This window comes from Humulus lupulus, chromosome 3 (assembly GCF_963169125.1).
Source record: "Humulus lupulus chromosome 3, drHumLupu1.1, whole genome shotgun sequence".
NCBI lineage: Eukaryota > Viridiplantae > Streptophyta > Magnoliopsida > Rosales > Cannabaceae > Humulus > Humulus lupulus.
The window spans coordinates 100,543,329-100,558,408 of NC_084795.1; the positions used below are offsets into that span (position 1 = coordinate 100,543,329).

Below are 15,080 nucleotides of genomic sequence, written 5' to 3' on the forward strand. Positions count from 1 at the left end.
AGGACATTGGTATTCTTCCACTGTACAAGATATTGTTGCTACACTTAATCTTCCTGTAGATGTTGAATCCACTGAAGTGCTTTTTGACAAAGATGTGGTTTTGTCCGAGATCATTGGACAAAAAGTGTAACGCCCTGGTTACTCCAAGACCGTTACTGTGGACTTTAAACATGGCTTAACTCACTAAACGAATCATTTGGTTATAAACGTGCATCTAGGTATTATTAATAGGCTAAGGTAAAAAATATCGATCAAAAGGAATGGATATATTTTATTTAAAACATAAAACTGTACATGGGCCCATAGAAGCGTTTACAAAGTTATTTACAATCCAAAATGGTCATTACAGTGTAAAAGTTACAACCCGCCGACTTAAGCGGCAAAAATAGGGTTAACCCCTAGTTCCTCTGAGAAACACCTTGGCCGTGGTGGTCAAGCGGTTGCATATGTACACATCACCACCTAAGCTCTCCACTCAAGGCTAGGTGAGCTTTTCTTTCCCTTTACCTGCACCACATAGCACCCGTGAGCCAAGGCTCAGCCAGAAAACTTATTACTACATGTATACAATATCAATTGATGATTATAATAATCATACTGGGGCTTGTAGCCCTAAACAGATAATATCGAGATTATGGTAATCATGCTAGGGCGTGTAGCCGTAATCAGATAAGTGACTATTAAGTCATACTCTGAATAGATGACTAATAAGTCTATCTCTGGATAGATGACTAATAAGTCTATCTCTGTGTAGACGACTGCTAAGTCTATCTCTGTATAGATGACTAATAAGTCTATGTCTAGGGTCCCAGGCCCTCCTAGCCATGTGACGTTTCAGTCACCAGAGCTTATAGCCCTGGCTCTATGTAACTAGCCTCTAGTATAGACAAGTGCTTTTAGTTTTCATCAAACTTAAGGTCAGCCAAGCATTTCATACTTATGATGATAATTCTTATGTCGATTAGATCTAATCTTTTCGGCTTGTGTTAAACACGCTAATACTGTTCTTGACTCATAAGCCATTACCATATGACCAATGCTCAGTACTACTGCCAAACTTGACTAATGAGTCACGTCTTCACAGTCAATACTGGCACCATTGCCGATTCTGACTAATAAGTCAGTACCACTCACAAGTAAGCAAGATTGCTAAGCATTTAATATGCAATCAATGTCCACATATAAAGCACTCAACATGCCTTATCAATAACCATGCATGTCACATACTGGGAGAAGTTTTCTTACCTCTGGTTCGAGTGTGAAATAAATTTAAAAAAATGACCTTTGAGAACAATCAATCCGTTGATCCCTTAGCGGTCACCTAGTCATAATCAAATAGGGAATCCATCAATAAAATCAATAATAAAAGGTTCATAATCTAAACCTCGCTCCCGGGACCTCGAATCCTACTAACACGGTTAATAAATTTGATCTCGAGCGTTAAGAATTGAAACCCCGAGCCAAAAACCCTAAAAAGTACCCAAAAGAATGCTCTGGGAAAATAGGGTAGCGCTACAGCGCTGTCCCCTAGGAGCTATGGTGCTGCAGATAGCTAGCCAAGCCCTAACCAGTGCTGTAGCCCAACCCTAGGCGCTGTAGCGCCAAAACCAGAGTGTTCCAGCTCTGGTTTTTCCTCTTCGAGTTCTCCAAATTCCAAACCCTAAAAACTGACTCCAAACCTCAACCAAACCCACAAATGAACCCAAAAATCAATTCTACAAGTCTTAGGTATCAAAACCCAATCAAACTTTCCCAAAAACCTCATTGAATTCCCAACTATCAAATCCAAGATTTCAACTGAAAACTAACTAAAAGACAAGGCATAAACCAGAAATTTCATGGCTGAATTTCTTACCTCAAACTCAGGATTAAGCCCTCTTCAATGGCTGAACATAATCCTAAACCCTCATGCCTTGATTCCCTAGCTTGAATCCTCCATTGGAGCTTCAAAAATTTCAAAGGAAAGGGAGAAAAAAATGATCGGGAGGAAGAAGGAGAAGAGGCTCTATTTTTGGTTCAGTTTAATCCTTCCACAGCCTTCTAGTTCACGTATAACCTAAGGTTAAATGACCAAAATGCCCTTAGGTTAAATAATTTCTTTTCAAGGCTAACAATGGAAAAATCGTCATTTCCCGTCTATCTCATTAATTATAATTAACATCCACCAATTCACGTTATTCCAAATATTCTAAAATGATAATTAAATCATATCCCATTACCCATTTATTCGCGATAATGTCCTAAGCACCAAATTACCCCGAGCCCCGAAATTAATTCCGTTATGACCAAACCGCTAACTTGCATTCTAAGATCGTCTCATGATGAATAGCTCGAAAAAATCCACATTATAATGTGGTCTCATCCACAAATCACCAACATGCATGAAATATACAAATATTCCCTCAACGGGCCAAATTACCAAAATGCCCTTATAATAAAAAGTGGACCCATTTGCATGCATTTATCATCATATAATAATATAATTCACATAATCATGCATATAATCATTTAATGGCATAATAAATCAATTATGGCCCTCCCGGCCTCCTAATCCAATCATTAAACCTCATTAGGGATTTTGGGGCATTGCAAAAAGTTACTTGGAGTGCCTATGATTCCGTCCATATTGCTCATCTCACCTATCAACATGCTGCATTAATGAGGTTTGCTCTTTGTAATTGGTTGCCATCTTCCAACATGGTTGCAGTTTCTCAAGACTTAGCTTTCTTACTGTTTAAGCTAACAACTAATGCACCAATTGATCAGGCTGACATGATTTTAGACCAAATTATGGCTTTGCGCAAGGGAAATTGAAGGAAATTAAATTTGTTCTTTCCTAACTAGATTTATAAGGTTTTGTCTTCACAGATAGAGCTGATTTTGGACACTAAATCTAAAGAGCCTCCTTTAAGTGGGATGACTTTCAAACCTTCTGAGAAGTTTGATCCTTCTAAGCAGCCTAAAGGAGTATCTTTGCCACCCGTGCGTTCTGCTTCTCCTGGAGATTCAGGTTCACCTTCTGTAGCTCCAGCCTTTCAATCTATTCAGACAAAAGTTGCCATGATTAACACTCGGTTGGGAAAATTGGAAGAGGGCCAAGCTTCCACTCTCTAGAAACTCAGTTCTATCCAGAAGTTCCTTGCTGCGTGATCGGTGTTTTATTTTATTTAAAAAAAAAATTGTTTATTTTTCTATCTGGTTGAACTTTGTGTTTGGTTTTAATTTTGGTCTTTGTTAAACCTTGGCTCCTTTGATAGACAAAAAGGGGGAGTAGCTTTATTTTTGTTTTTGTTTGGTGGTTACAATTCTGGGCCCTATTTTCAGGGGGAGTAGTGTGTTAAACTTTTTGGAAAGTTAACATGTCTGTTTGTTTATGTGTTAGTGATCTTTCTTACAGGGGGAGTATTTAAATACTCTATCATTTTTTTCTAACATTTAATCTTTTTGTAGGATTGTTTGTTTTTTAAAAATCAAAAATAATTTTTGTCTTTCAAAGTGCCAAAGGGGGAGATTGTAAAATCCATATTTGGCAATTTGAATTATGACAAATATTTTTTATTTATTGTGTTAATTTTTGGTGGACTATGTTAAGGAAATTATCTTTGATTTTATTGCTTTTAAATTCTAATAATTCTCCTTTATTGGTTATTGTATTTTTGGTAATTTTATACAAATAAAGTGTTCTTATTTTCATATCTTTTTAGACTTTATTTTCTTTCCAACTTTAACTAATTGATTCTCTATTTTATAGTTAACCAAATATATCTCTAGACAAATCACAATCAGCAAAGAATGGGTAACTTCTCACATTTGGTAAAGAGAGAATATGACCATGATCAAGTCAAAATTCTAGTCGTTTTGCAACTACAAAATCTCTATATGTTCCCACAATTTCAGCTCCATTGATTGTGATAGAAAGTTTACTTTTGGAAACTTTCCTTGTGTGTGTTGTGCATCTAGAATTGTGTAAAGCTGACTTTGGATAAGTATTTTGTGTATAAATATGAAATAAAGCATCAGCCCTAGGTCACCTCTTCTTCGCCTTAATTTCTTATACTTTTAGAAGAGTGTCTTTCTTTTGCAAAGGATAGTTGTTATGCTATTCCTTTGTAATTTTGTGTGTCTTTGTAATTGCTTATGTGTTAAGAAAAATCTCAAAGAGAAGAACATGAAGGACAACCTTCGGAAGAAGGTTCATCAAAGTCTTGCATCGAGAGGAAGCAAGCATTCATCAAGAAATTTGAAGGGAGTTCAAACCTTGGTGTCTAAAGGATATTCATTAAGAAAAGAGAGAGTACATCAAGCTTGCGGCAAAACCATTAGAGGGAGTCTAAGTTTTGTTTAAGTCAATTTCTTTGTACTTTTGAAATTTGACTAATGAATCTTATCTCTGGGCATGGCCCCATTGTAACGCCCTGGATAACCAAGACCGTTACACTGTGTGCTTGAAATAGTGCAAGACTTGCTAATCAAGTCATTTAAATCAAAATGTGTATCTAATGACATAAACAAATTAGGTTAAAAAGAATTTTAGTTATAAACAATTAAATTTTATTAAAATACATGTTTGATACATGGGATCCCAAAACAAGGTTTAAATAACGTAAATACAAAACTCTCAATAACAAATAAATAACCAAGCCACTCTAATGGTGAAATATATGTTTTAGGTTCCCATCCCTGTACAATTCCTCGACCATGGTGGTCGAGCAGCTGGCAATGTACACCTCGCCCCCAGAGCTCTCCAACCCATGGTCAACTTGCCTTACCTACACCATGTAGCACCCGTGAGACAAGGCCCAGCAAGAAAACATAATATCGTAACATAACAGTATTAGCAGCTAAACAGTTTGTAGAGCATAATCCAATAATTACAAGGCATTAATCAGTTACCAGCAAACCATAAAACACATTCAAGGCAGCACAATTGTCAATAACCGATAATTCAGCTCCAGATACTCACCAAGTCATACACAATAATCAACAATAGAACATATGTCAAGCAACAACTAGGGTCAATGCCCGCAGGCTGCACCCTCTATTTAATTCACCGTCTTTGGCTAGCTTAGGACAAGCCCAGTGACATACCTACTAACTCCGGCCAGCTTAACCGAGCTCAGTGATTAATAAGCGGTCCTCGGATACCAGTGTCCGAGCCGCGCCATGTGCGCAAGTATTGATTTTGGCACCCTTAGGTCGTTTATCACATGTCCCAGTGGCATAATACCACCTCATGACATTCATACAATTATAGGGAACTCTTAGTCCCAACATATTCACATGGTTTATCACAATCACATAACAACACATACAAATATAGGGAATACTTAGTCCCATCCTATCCACCTACATAGGTGCAATTTTCTTACCTTAATTCCAAGTGCTTTAATTAGAAAGGACGACCCCCGAGCACGATCCGTTTCTTGAGCCCTAGCTTATCACCTAGTCACAACCAAGATAATGGGTTCCATTAATATTCAAATATAGGTTTTCAGGTACAAAACTAGCTTCCGGGAAATCTAATTCCACCAAACACGGTGGTGAAATCGATCTTGAGCACTTTAAGTTAGATTCCCGTGCTTTAAAACCCCAAATGTTCAAATATACATCTAAGGGCTGCGGCCCTTGAAGCCTAGCCGCGACCCTACCCTAAAACAGAATCTCAACCCACCCTAGAAGAAGACACGCATCGCGGCCCTTGCTTGGGCGCCGCGGCGCTCACCCCTGGCCGAGCCCTCCTGGTTCATCTTCATCCTAGGGCTGCAGCGCTCTAGAACAGACTCGTGGCCCTTCCCTTCGAGCCCAGAATTTCCACCATTTCCAACCTCTAAACCTTACCCAAAATCATCCCAAAGCTCCCTATTTCAATATCAATCATTCCCAACACTTTTAAGATAACTTTAACAGCATAATTCAGCAGAAAACCCAACCTAAAACTCATTAAAATCCATGTTTCAATATCTGAAACTCAAGAACTTCAAACACTAAAACCAACCAAAAAAAACTCAAATTTAAACTTCTAATCATGAATTAAAGTTTACCTCTTCAGCTGAACCCCTTCTCTAAGCAGAATCCCAGTTAATTCCCAAGTTTATCAGCTCCAATTTAACCTTAAACATCAAGAACGCAATCATCTTACTACTCAGTCAAAAGCTCAAAGTTTCTAACTTCAAAACACAGTTTAATTCTCACCTTGGCTTTGATTAAAGATTTCTTGGATAATCCTTGAACTGAGCTTCTAAATCCCCACTGAATTCTTAGCAATTCCCAGCTCAATCCACTTGATTTTCTCTTTTTTTCTTTCCTTGTGGTTTTGCCTAGTTTCCTTGAGAGAGAGAGAGAGAGAGAGAAAAGAGCTGAGAAGAAAGAAAAAGGTCGGTTTATTTGTGTTCTACTATTTTCTTAAGTCTAACCTTATCATTTAAGTCAAACCCGAGGCTCGGGGTGCCGGAACCGTCCCCGAGGGCAAAACGGTAAAATTCCCCAATATTCCCGCTTATACTTCCTAACCTAAAATATATCTCCATATATTTATTTTCATAACCCAATAGTCTAAATAACTACCCGATACCTAAAATACCCCTGACTTATCCAAAGTCAACTGTTAAGCCCCGTTGTGACTTTTCCCGCTATCTAGCCCTAGGATCGCCTCGTGCCGAAAGCTATAAACACACATGCATACATACATATATCTACCTATCCACATAATAATGTGGTCTCAACAATTTATCGCACACACACAATCACATTTATGCCTTAACGGGCCAAAATTACAATTATGCCCTTACCAGCCAAACAGGGCTCGCATTGCTTATCCAATACCCATATTCATGCTTTCTTACCGTTAATTCTCTTAACCTCCAATTATGCCCTCCCGGCACACTAATTAAGGCCCTTAAGCCTCATTAGTAATTTTGGGTCGTTACACCCGTGGACTAGTAATATTCGAAATGATATTGACACCACGTAAAAAACCTTTGTGTGTCATTTTAGTATTTAGTTAATTCTATTTTATCACACTGGTTTGATATTCCGTAGTGATAGGAACTTGATCTGTAGCTACATAATACTAGTTTGTTGTACCAACTTGTTTGTTTCGCATTTAATTAATTTGGTTAATTAAAAAAAGTTGGTAATCATAAATTACGAAATTTCAAGGAAACAATGTTAAGAAATTATCAGATGTGAAGAATTGGTTGAGCACTCAATTCGAGATGAAGGATTTGGGTGGAGCGAGTTATGTTCTAGGTATCCAGATCATTAGAGATAGGAATAAAAAAACTCTTAGCTCTATCTCAAGCTGCTTACATTGATAAAGTACTTGAACGTTTCTCAATGAAAAATTCCAAAGAAGCAGTCTCCCCAGACTCCTGAAGAGAAATATGCAATGAGAAAAGTTCCTTGCGCATCTGCAGTTGGAAGTCTGATGTATGCTATGTTGTGTACTAGACTAGATATCTACTATGCAGTGGGAGTAGTGAGTAGGTATTAGTCAAACCTAGGACCCAAACATTGGACATCAGTCAAGCATATCTTGAAATATTTAAGAAAGACTAGGGATTATATGTTAGTCAACAAGGTTGGTGTTCTGAACCCTGTAGGCTACATTGATTCAGATTTCCTGACTCATTTCGATGACAGGAAGTCTACTTCTTGAATGGTGTTTACTCTTGGGGGTGGAGCTGTGATATGGAGAAGCGTAAAGTAGTCTGCGATCTCAGATTCCACCATGGAGGCTGAGTACATAGCCGCGTCAGAAGCGGCTAAGGAAATAGTCTGGCTAAAGAAGTTCTATTCGGATCTTGGTGTCATTCCAGAAGTGGATAAATTGCTTGTGTTGTTTTGTGACAATACATGAGCGATAGCAAACTCGAAAGAACCTCGTAGTCACAAGAGGAGTGAGCATATAGAAATGAAGTATCACATTATTCGAGAATATGTGGCCAGGGGAGATGTGAAGGTTATGAAGATTGCATCTGAAGACAATCTTGCGTATCCGTTTACAAAGACACTGCCAGAAACGACATTTGATAAGCATATCAAGGAAATGAGATTAATAGAATTAAGACATTAGTTTCAATTAGTGCAAGTGGGAGTTTGTTGGGATTTTATGCCCTAATTAAAACTTAATTTCTTTGTATTCTCATTTTATTATCAATAAAAGAATAGAAATTATTTTTGACTTAGTCAATCACTTTGCTCACATGTTTTATTTTCATGATTATTTGTTTAATATAAACTTCTATTAAATCCTGAGCATATAGCTAATCATATTTATAGTGACGTAATCACAATGGAATAAAAATATGATTATATGTTCAAAAATAAGTTAATCCTAAGATTAGTTAGTGCACATGATTTATACTGACTTGCCAATCTATGATATGTTCTACTTACACATTGTAGTGTTATATTTTTTCCAGAACATTAGCAAAGTAGATGAGATCATATGTATTTGTTACATCGTCTGGACCAATATTGCCTTTATATAGATAAGTAAATGTACCGTTATTATCTACTATAGTCATATCATAAAGTTGACCTCAGGTCAATTCAATTTCAATTCTGAATGGTTAGTATTCTAACGAATTGTATTATTCAATTCCTTTGATTTGTTCGTTACCAGATTACCCTACGGACTAGCCCATAATTACATCTTGGGGAATTGGTAGTATATTGAGTGGGAGTATTAATTATAGATATGAACATCTATAGATTCTAGTAAAAAGTGAAATGATGATCACCTTATAGCTTGGTTCAATGAGTTAAATGATTGAGTACTCATTTCTGTTATTAAAGTTCACGAAAATATCATTTACAATGACCTTAGTGGTATTTAAGGATAAATACAATGAGGGGTAAAACTGTAATTTGCACATGACTCAGTTGTAGATCATCTATAGAGGATTGAATGGAAAATTATGGTTGTAACAATGGATAACTTATTTACTTTAAGTGTAAAGCATTCTATGAGTTCAAGAGTGCAATTCCGAGTCTTTAGTGGAGTCATGAGGAATTAATAAGGTAGTGAAATTATTCGATAATAATTTTACGGTAACTTATTGGAGCTTGAATTCATGGGTCCATAGTCCACACAATGCCTTTGATTAAATTATCTAGATAGTCTCGATTAACTGATTTAATTATCAATTAGGATTGTAAAAATTGTTTTGTGTTAATTTTGAACAATTTTACTAAGAAGTGGAGTTTAGAGAAGAAAAGAGAAATTTGAACAAATTTATTAATTATGACAAATTGGTGTCAAATTGATAAATAGTATTACATCAAGGTTCAAATTATAATTAGTTAATTTGAATAAATAATTTAATTAATTAATTATTGTTTAAATATAATTATAATTATATTTATATATATAAAGTTTTAATAAAACTTTAAAGATTTCGTATATATAAGATTTCGAAATCAGTTTATATATATTATATTTAATTAATTAATAAGGGTTTTGTTTTATTATATAATTATAGAAAATAATAGTATTTGAATTTAAAGATTTTTATGCTTTGAATTTTAAAATGGAAAAATCTCAAGGTTTGGCAAAATATACAGTATTCAGCCATATAGGGATTTTTAAGCTATTATTTTAATTATTTAATTAAATTGAATTAACCCTAAAATGTTGCTAGTCTAGGGTTTTGTGATCTGAAAAAAATGAAGTGAAAAAAGCCAAAATATAGACTTAAGATACCTATTATAGCCGCTCATATTCTCTCTTCTTCTCTATAATTTTCCTATCTCATGTGTTGAGAATTGCCCACTCTAGTCTAGGTGATCAAAGATAATTGTGGAAGATTCTGTAGTTTGAAGATCCAGTTTACTCTCTTTCATTACTCTATGATAGAAATGAACAAGGATTAGAGAGAGTGAAGGAAGTAGTCTCAATATTCGCTGCATAAAAGTAAGATTCTTAGAATCTGTTATTTGATTTACTTATGAATTTCACTAGAAACATGTTTCTAGGTTGTTTTATATGTTAATTTGTTTAATATATGAAACATACATGAAAATATTTATGATCCTGTAAAATGTATTCCCAACACCATCAACCTTGACCAAAACATCTTCAACAACCCTTAAAAGATAAGCATTAGTGCGATCGGCCAGTTGAATAATATCTCACGTCTCCTTTAGTGGCCCAAGATTTAAGGAAGCATGTGTTGAATGTGACATTTTATTAATCGATGCTCCGAAATCTATCATACACTGCTCAATCCTTTTATTCGCAATCATACAAGGAATTGTAAAGGTTCTAGGATCTTTAAATTTTGGTGGCAGCTTCTTTTGGAGAACAATAGATACATTCTCTTCCACACTTATCTTCTCATCACCCTTTTGTTTCTTCATATTCGTACACAATTCCTTCAAAAACTTAGCATAACGAGGCACTTGTTTAATAACATCAAGTAATGGAATGTTCACCTGATAAACAAGTTTTAGACTCGTTTTAACGTGTCCTTTTAGGTAGTGTTTTAGTTAATTAGGGTTATTTTGTTCTACTTTACACTTGTTTTTGTTTGATTTTAGGTTTTGAAGGACTCAGAACAATTTGGAACGAAAAGGGGTGAAAAATCGACAAAAGGACGAAATTTAGGTGAAAACTAGCTTTGTGATGAAGCAGCGTGACCGCGCTATAGGCCAGTGCGACCGTGCTGGGTATCTGGAAATGATATATTTATGGAATTTTTAAATTAAGGGCATTTTGGTCGTTTCACATAGGTAAACGTAGGGTTTTGTATTTAATTTTGATTTTCATCAAAATAACCTAGTTTTTCAGAGCCCTAGACTTAGAGAGGACGACTGGAATCTCATTGGAGAAGATTGGATCGCTTTAAGAGTTTTTCCTTTTTAATTATGTTTGATTTTAGTTTAATGGATGTCAACATTATGATTATGAACTAAGTTAATTTTTGGGGTTTGTAATGTAGTCTCTTGAAACTTTATTAACCCTTTTAGAATTCTTCTCATTAACTCCTTTCATTGGTACCTCTTTGACAAACACCAAACTGTTGGGAATTAGCATCCATATTAGAAAGCAAGCTCTTGGCTGTAGTAGGAGTCTTATCCACCAGAGCTCCCCCACTTGCTGCATCAATCATACTCCTATCCAATGGTAAAATTCCTTCATAAAAGTACTGGATTAGGAGTTGCTCACTTATTTGGTGGTGAGGGCATCTAGCACATAACCTCTTAAACCACTCCCAATACTCATATAATGACTCCCTAGTCTATTGGTGAATGCCACAAATTTCCTTCCTTATGCTTCAAACCTTAGATGTTGGAAAGTAGCGCTCCAAGAAGAAGGCCTTCATTTCATTCCATCCATTCACTGTTCCAGGAGGAAGATAATATAATCATTCTTTAGCACCATCCTTTAGAGAAAATGGGAGGGTTCTTAATTTAATTTGCTATTCAATCACTATAGTTAGTTTCATACTAGAAAACACAATATGAAACTCCATCAGATGCTTGTTCAGGTCCTCTCTTGTTAGCCCGGAAATATGGTAATAAGTGTATGAGGCTCGACTTAAGTTCAAAGTTGACATCCAAAGCCGGATATTGTATACATGATGGTTGATGGTCTAGATCAAGCGTCGCCAACTCTTTCAACGTCCTTTCTTGAGCCATATGAGACTTAACTAATAATTCTGAGTCAGAATTGTCGTCAGATGGTAATGGTATTTGTAAAGGATTAAATTTCCTTGTTGAAGGTTGAAAGAGTAGATTATAAGTGATAGTCTGTGAAGAGCAGGACGAAGATGTCTCAAGATATTGATTTATGGCCTGGAGTCTGTCTTGAGTATCATCGCCAAACATATACACCTGAAATTTCCAAGGAAATAAACTAGTTCGTAAATAATTAAATTAAATTTAATAATAAAAAGACTTACAGTAGTCCCTGGCAATCCAAAAAATTGATGTGTGTCGTATGCCGCACCAAATTTAATTATATTTAATTTCTTAATTCTACCAACTACTTCAGTATAGTGGAAAACAAAGATCGAACCCACAAACACTATTAGTCAACTTATTATTCAAAATGTAAACATGAATAAAAAAAAATGATTTTGTTTTTAAGATTTAATAACATAAAATAAAATAATAATCAAAGAACAATGGATAATACAATTTTAGAAAACAATTAAGAATTGTTATCCATCTTCAACAATCAATCTATCAACAATGACAAATAATATTCCTTAATCCCAATTAAACTATTAACCCCACAGATAACACTTAAGCAGTCAATTATCCCAGTTTCCCTATTATAATTAATTAAAGTTAAGCGCTCATTAATTAATCATTTTTACCAAGCAATAAACTCATTAAGCATGCGATCTATTTAACCAATAAAAAGCATTACAGTCAATGGAAACAAGTTAATTTAGGCAACAAATTCATTAAGAATGCAATTCATTTAACTTAGGTTTTATTCTTCATCACAATTAAAATACTCATCACAATACTTAATTGCAATTTATCACTCTATTTAGAACCATAGACTATTAGGTGAATAACAATCCTAAAATGATAATAGAACAATACAAAACTCTAATTAGCAGTCGTCTAAAAAAGATTTTACATTCATAGAAACAATTTAATATTAGGGAATAGCTGGAATAAAATTCATCAATGCATTCAAGATCTCATGTCTAGGGTTTTGAAATAAACCTTAACCCAGAAGAAAACTACTCCATAATCTCAAACATAATCATAAACATAAACATTCAATAAAAATAAAGAATATTGAGAGAAAAATAAAAACTAGATTAAATGTTGAAAGTATTGATGTATTTTCTTCTCCTATGCCGCTCTAATCTCTGAAATTCTCAATCCAAAATTATTCCTAAAGTTAACCTTGAATCCTTTTATATCCCCTTGAAATTAAAACTAGATTGAATGTTGAAAGTATTGATGTCTTTTCTTCTCCTTTGCCGCTCTAATCTCAAAAATTCGCAATCCAAAGTTATTCTAAAAGTTAGCCCTATTCCCTTTTATAGACCCTTAAAATTACATGTGAAATTTAAAATTTAAAGTTAAAACATTAGTCGCAGCTGCGACCACTGTTGTTGCTCGCTGAGGCCATAAAACATGAATTTTCCAGAAAATTGCAAGTAGGTTGTGGCCTGGGACATTGCTCGCTGCGACCGTTGGGCTCTATCTGTGTGGCCATGGCATAGGATGTGGCTGACCGCGGCCATGGCTCAGAATTAGACGATTCAAAAAGATATGTAAATCTAAGAAATATATAAAACTTGTATTTCTAGAAATATTTCCAAAAGAATATTGGAAAATTGTCAAAATTAAGTGTGAAGTTTCAAACTTGTAATGCCGAGCTTAATCATTGCTTGTAAACACATCCCAAACTCATTATTTTTCATCCAAATGTCTTGGAAATCCTAAAAACAATAAACTAATTAAACATATATATATAAATAAGTAAGTGCATAATAATAGAAGAATAATGAATTAAAAATAGATAAATTCGATACTTATCAACATATCAACTAGGCAAGAAAATTAAAGTTTTTAAAACTAATTGTGGTGGTCAATACTACCATGACAGGTATGACAAATGCAACATCTAAGATTATTTTGCACAATTACTAAAGAGATGTGACTTCGTCTTACAATACAAAATGTCAGGCAATCCTAGCATGGAGGGTACTATTGAGAGACGTAATGAAACATTTAACTAAGGACACGGTAAGAAGTATGATTAGTCATTCTTCTTCATCAAACTCTTTACGTGGAGAACCTGATAAGACTACAACATAAATCCTAAACAGTGTATCAAGTAAAGTATTAGCTAAAACTCTTTATGAACTGTGGTTGTGGTTAGACTAACAATCTAGTATAATGACTTTTTCTATTTTTGGATGTCCAACTAAGGCAAGGTCTTATAAGCCACATGAAAGGAATCTAGACTCCAAAATAGCAAGGTGCTACTTTATTGTATACTCTGAGTAATTACAGGGCTACAAATTTTGTGATCCCACACTAAGGTTCAATTTCAATTTTTAGACGAGAAAAGTTAATAATTTTGAGGATGTTGAGTTTAAGGAGAAATAAGGTTAGAGATATTGCTTTTGAGGAGGAATTGGCTTTAAATCAAATTCCTACTATAACTTTTGACAATTTTCAAGTTTCTATACTTGTCATTAATCAAGAAATGAATCTAGAACCTCAATAAGACAATATCGAACAACTTCCCATTGAAGATAAGGTAATTGTTCCAGGAAAAACAAACTCAACAACCTCAAAGACAGTGTCATTAATGAGATTCATGAGAGAAAGAGCATAACATAATTATGGAATGATGGAAAATGTTCCAATCAACTTTTATCATTCCATGAAAGATTCTAAAACTGGATTGATGCCATAAATGATGAGTACTACGCAAGACAATAAATTTTGGGAATTTATTTCATTGCTAAAAGGTGCAAAACTAATTGGTTGTAAATGAATATTTGAAACCAAAAGGGATGCAAATTGCAATGTGGAGAAATATAAGGTACATCTTATAACTAAAGAATATACTCATAAAGAAGACATTAATTTTAAATAGACTTTCTCTCTATTTTAATTGAAAGACTATTTCGGGACAAACATGGCACTGACTGCTCATTATGATCTTAAGTTACATTAGATGGATATTCAAGTGGCATTTCTCAACGGTGATATTGATTAAACAAGTTATGTGGTGCAACCAGAAACCCTTGTGTCCAAAGATCCAAAGAACATGGTTTACAAATTAAGAAAATCCATCCATAAATTCAAGCAAGATTCTTGTCAAAGCTACCACAATTTTCATGAAGTATTGTCTCATTTGGTTTTGAGATGTATGCTTTTGATAATTGTATTTGTCACAGGTCTTGCCACTAATGATATATACTCATTATGTAATAGATTAAGATATATTGAGATTGTTCTTGGGGTATTCTTGAACTAAAATAGAAGAGTTATATCAATAAAGTATTCAAAAGGCTTGGCATGAAAGACAGTAGACCAGGTGACAACCTTGTAACTAAACAAAATAAGTTGTCAAATGGGTATGCAACCAA

At 34.7% G+C, this 15,080-nt stretch overlaps 1 non-coding gene across 1 annotated transcript; it reads left to right on the forward strand.

Annotated features, from left to right (window-relative positions):
• The first annotated feature begins 11,172 nt into the window (after nt 1-11,172).
• On the forward strand, nt 11,173-11,279 carry LOC133828265 (small nucleolar RNA R71). The gene has a single exon (XR_009890893.1). It is a non-coding gene; the product is annotated as a small nucleolar RNA R71 (small nucleolar RNA).
• Nucleotides 11,280-15,080: the final 3,801 nt, after the last annotated feature.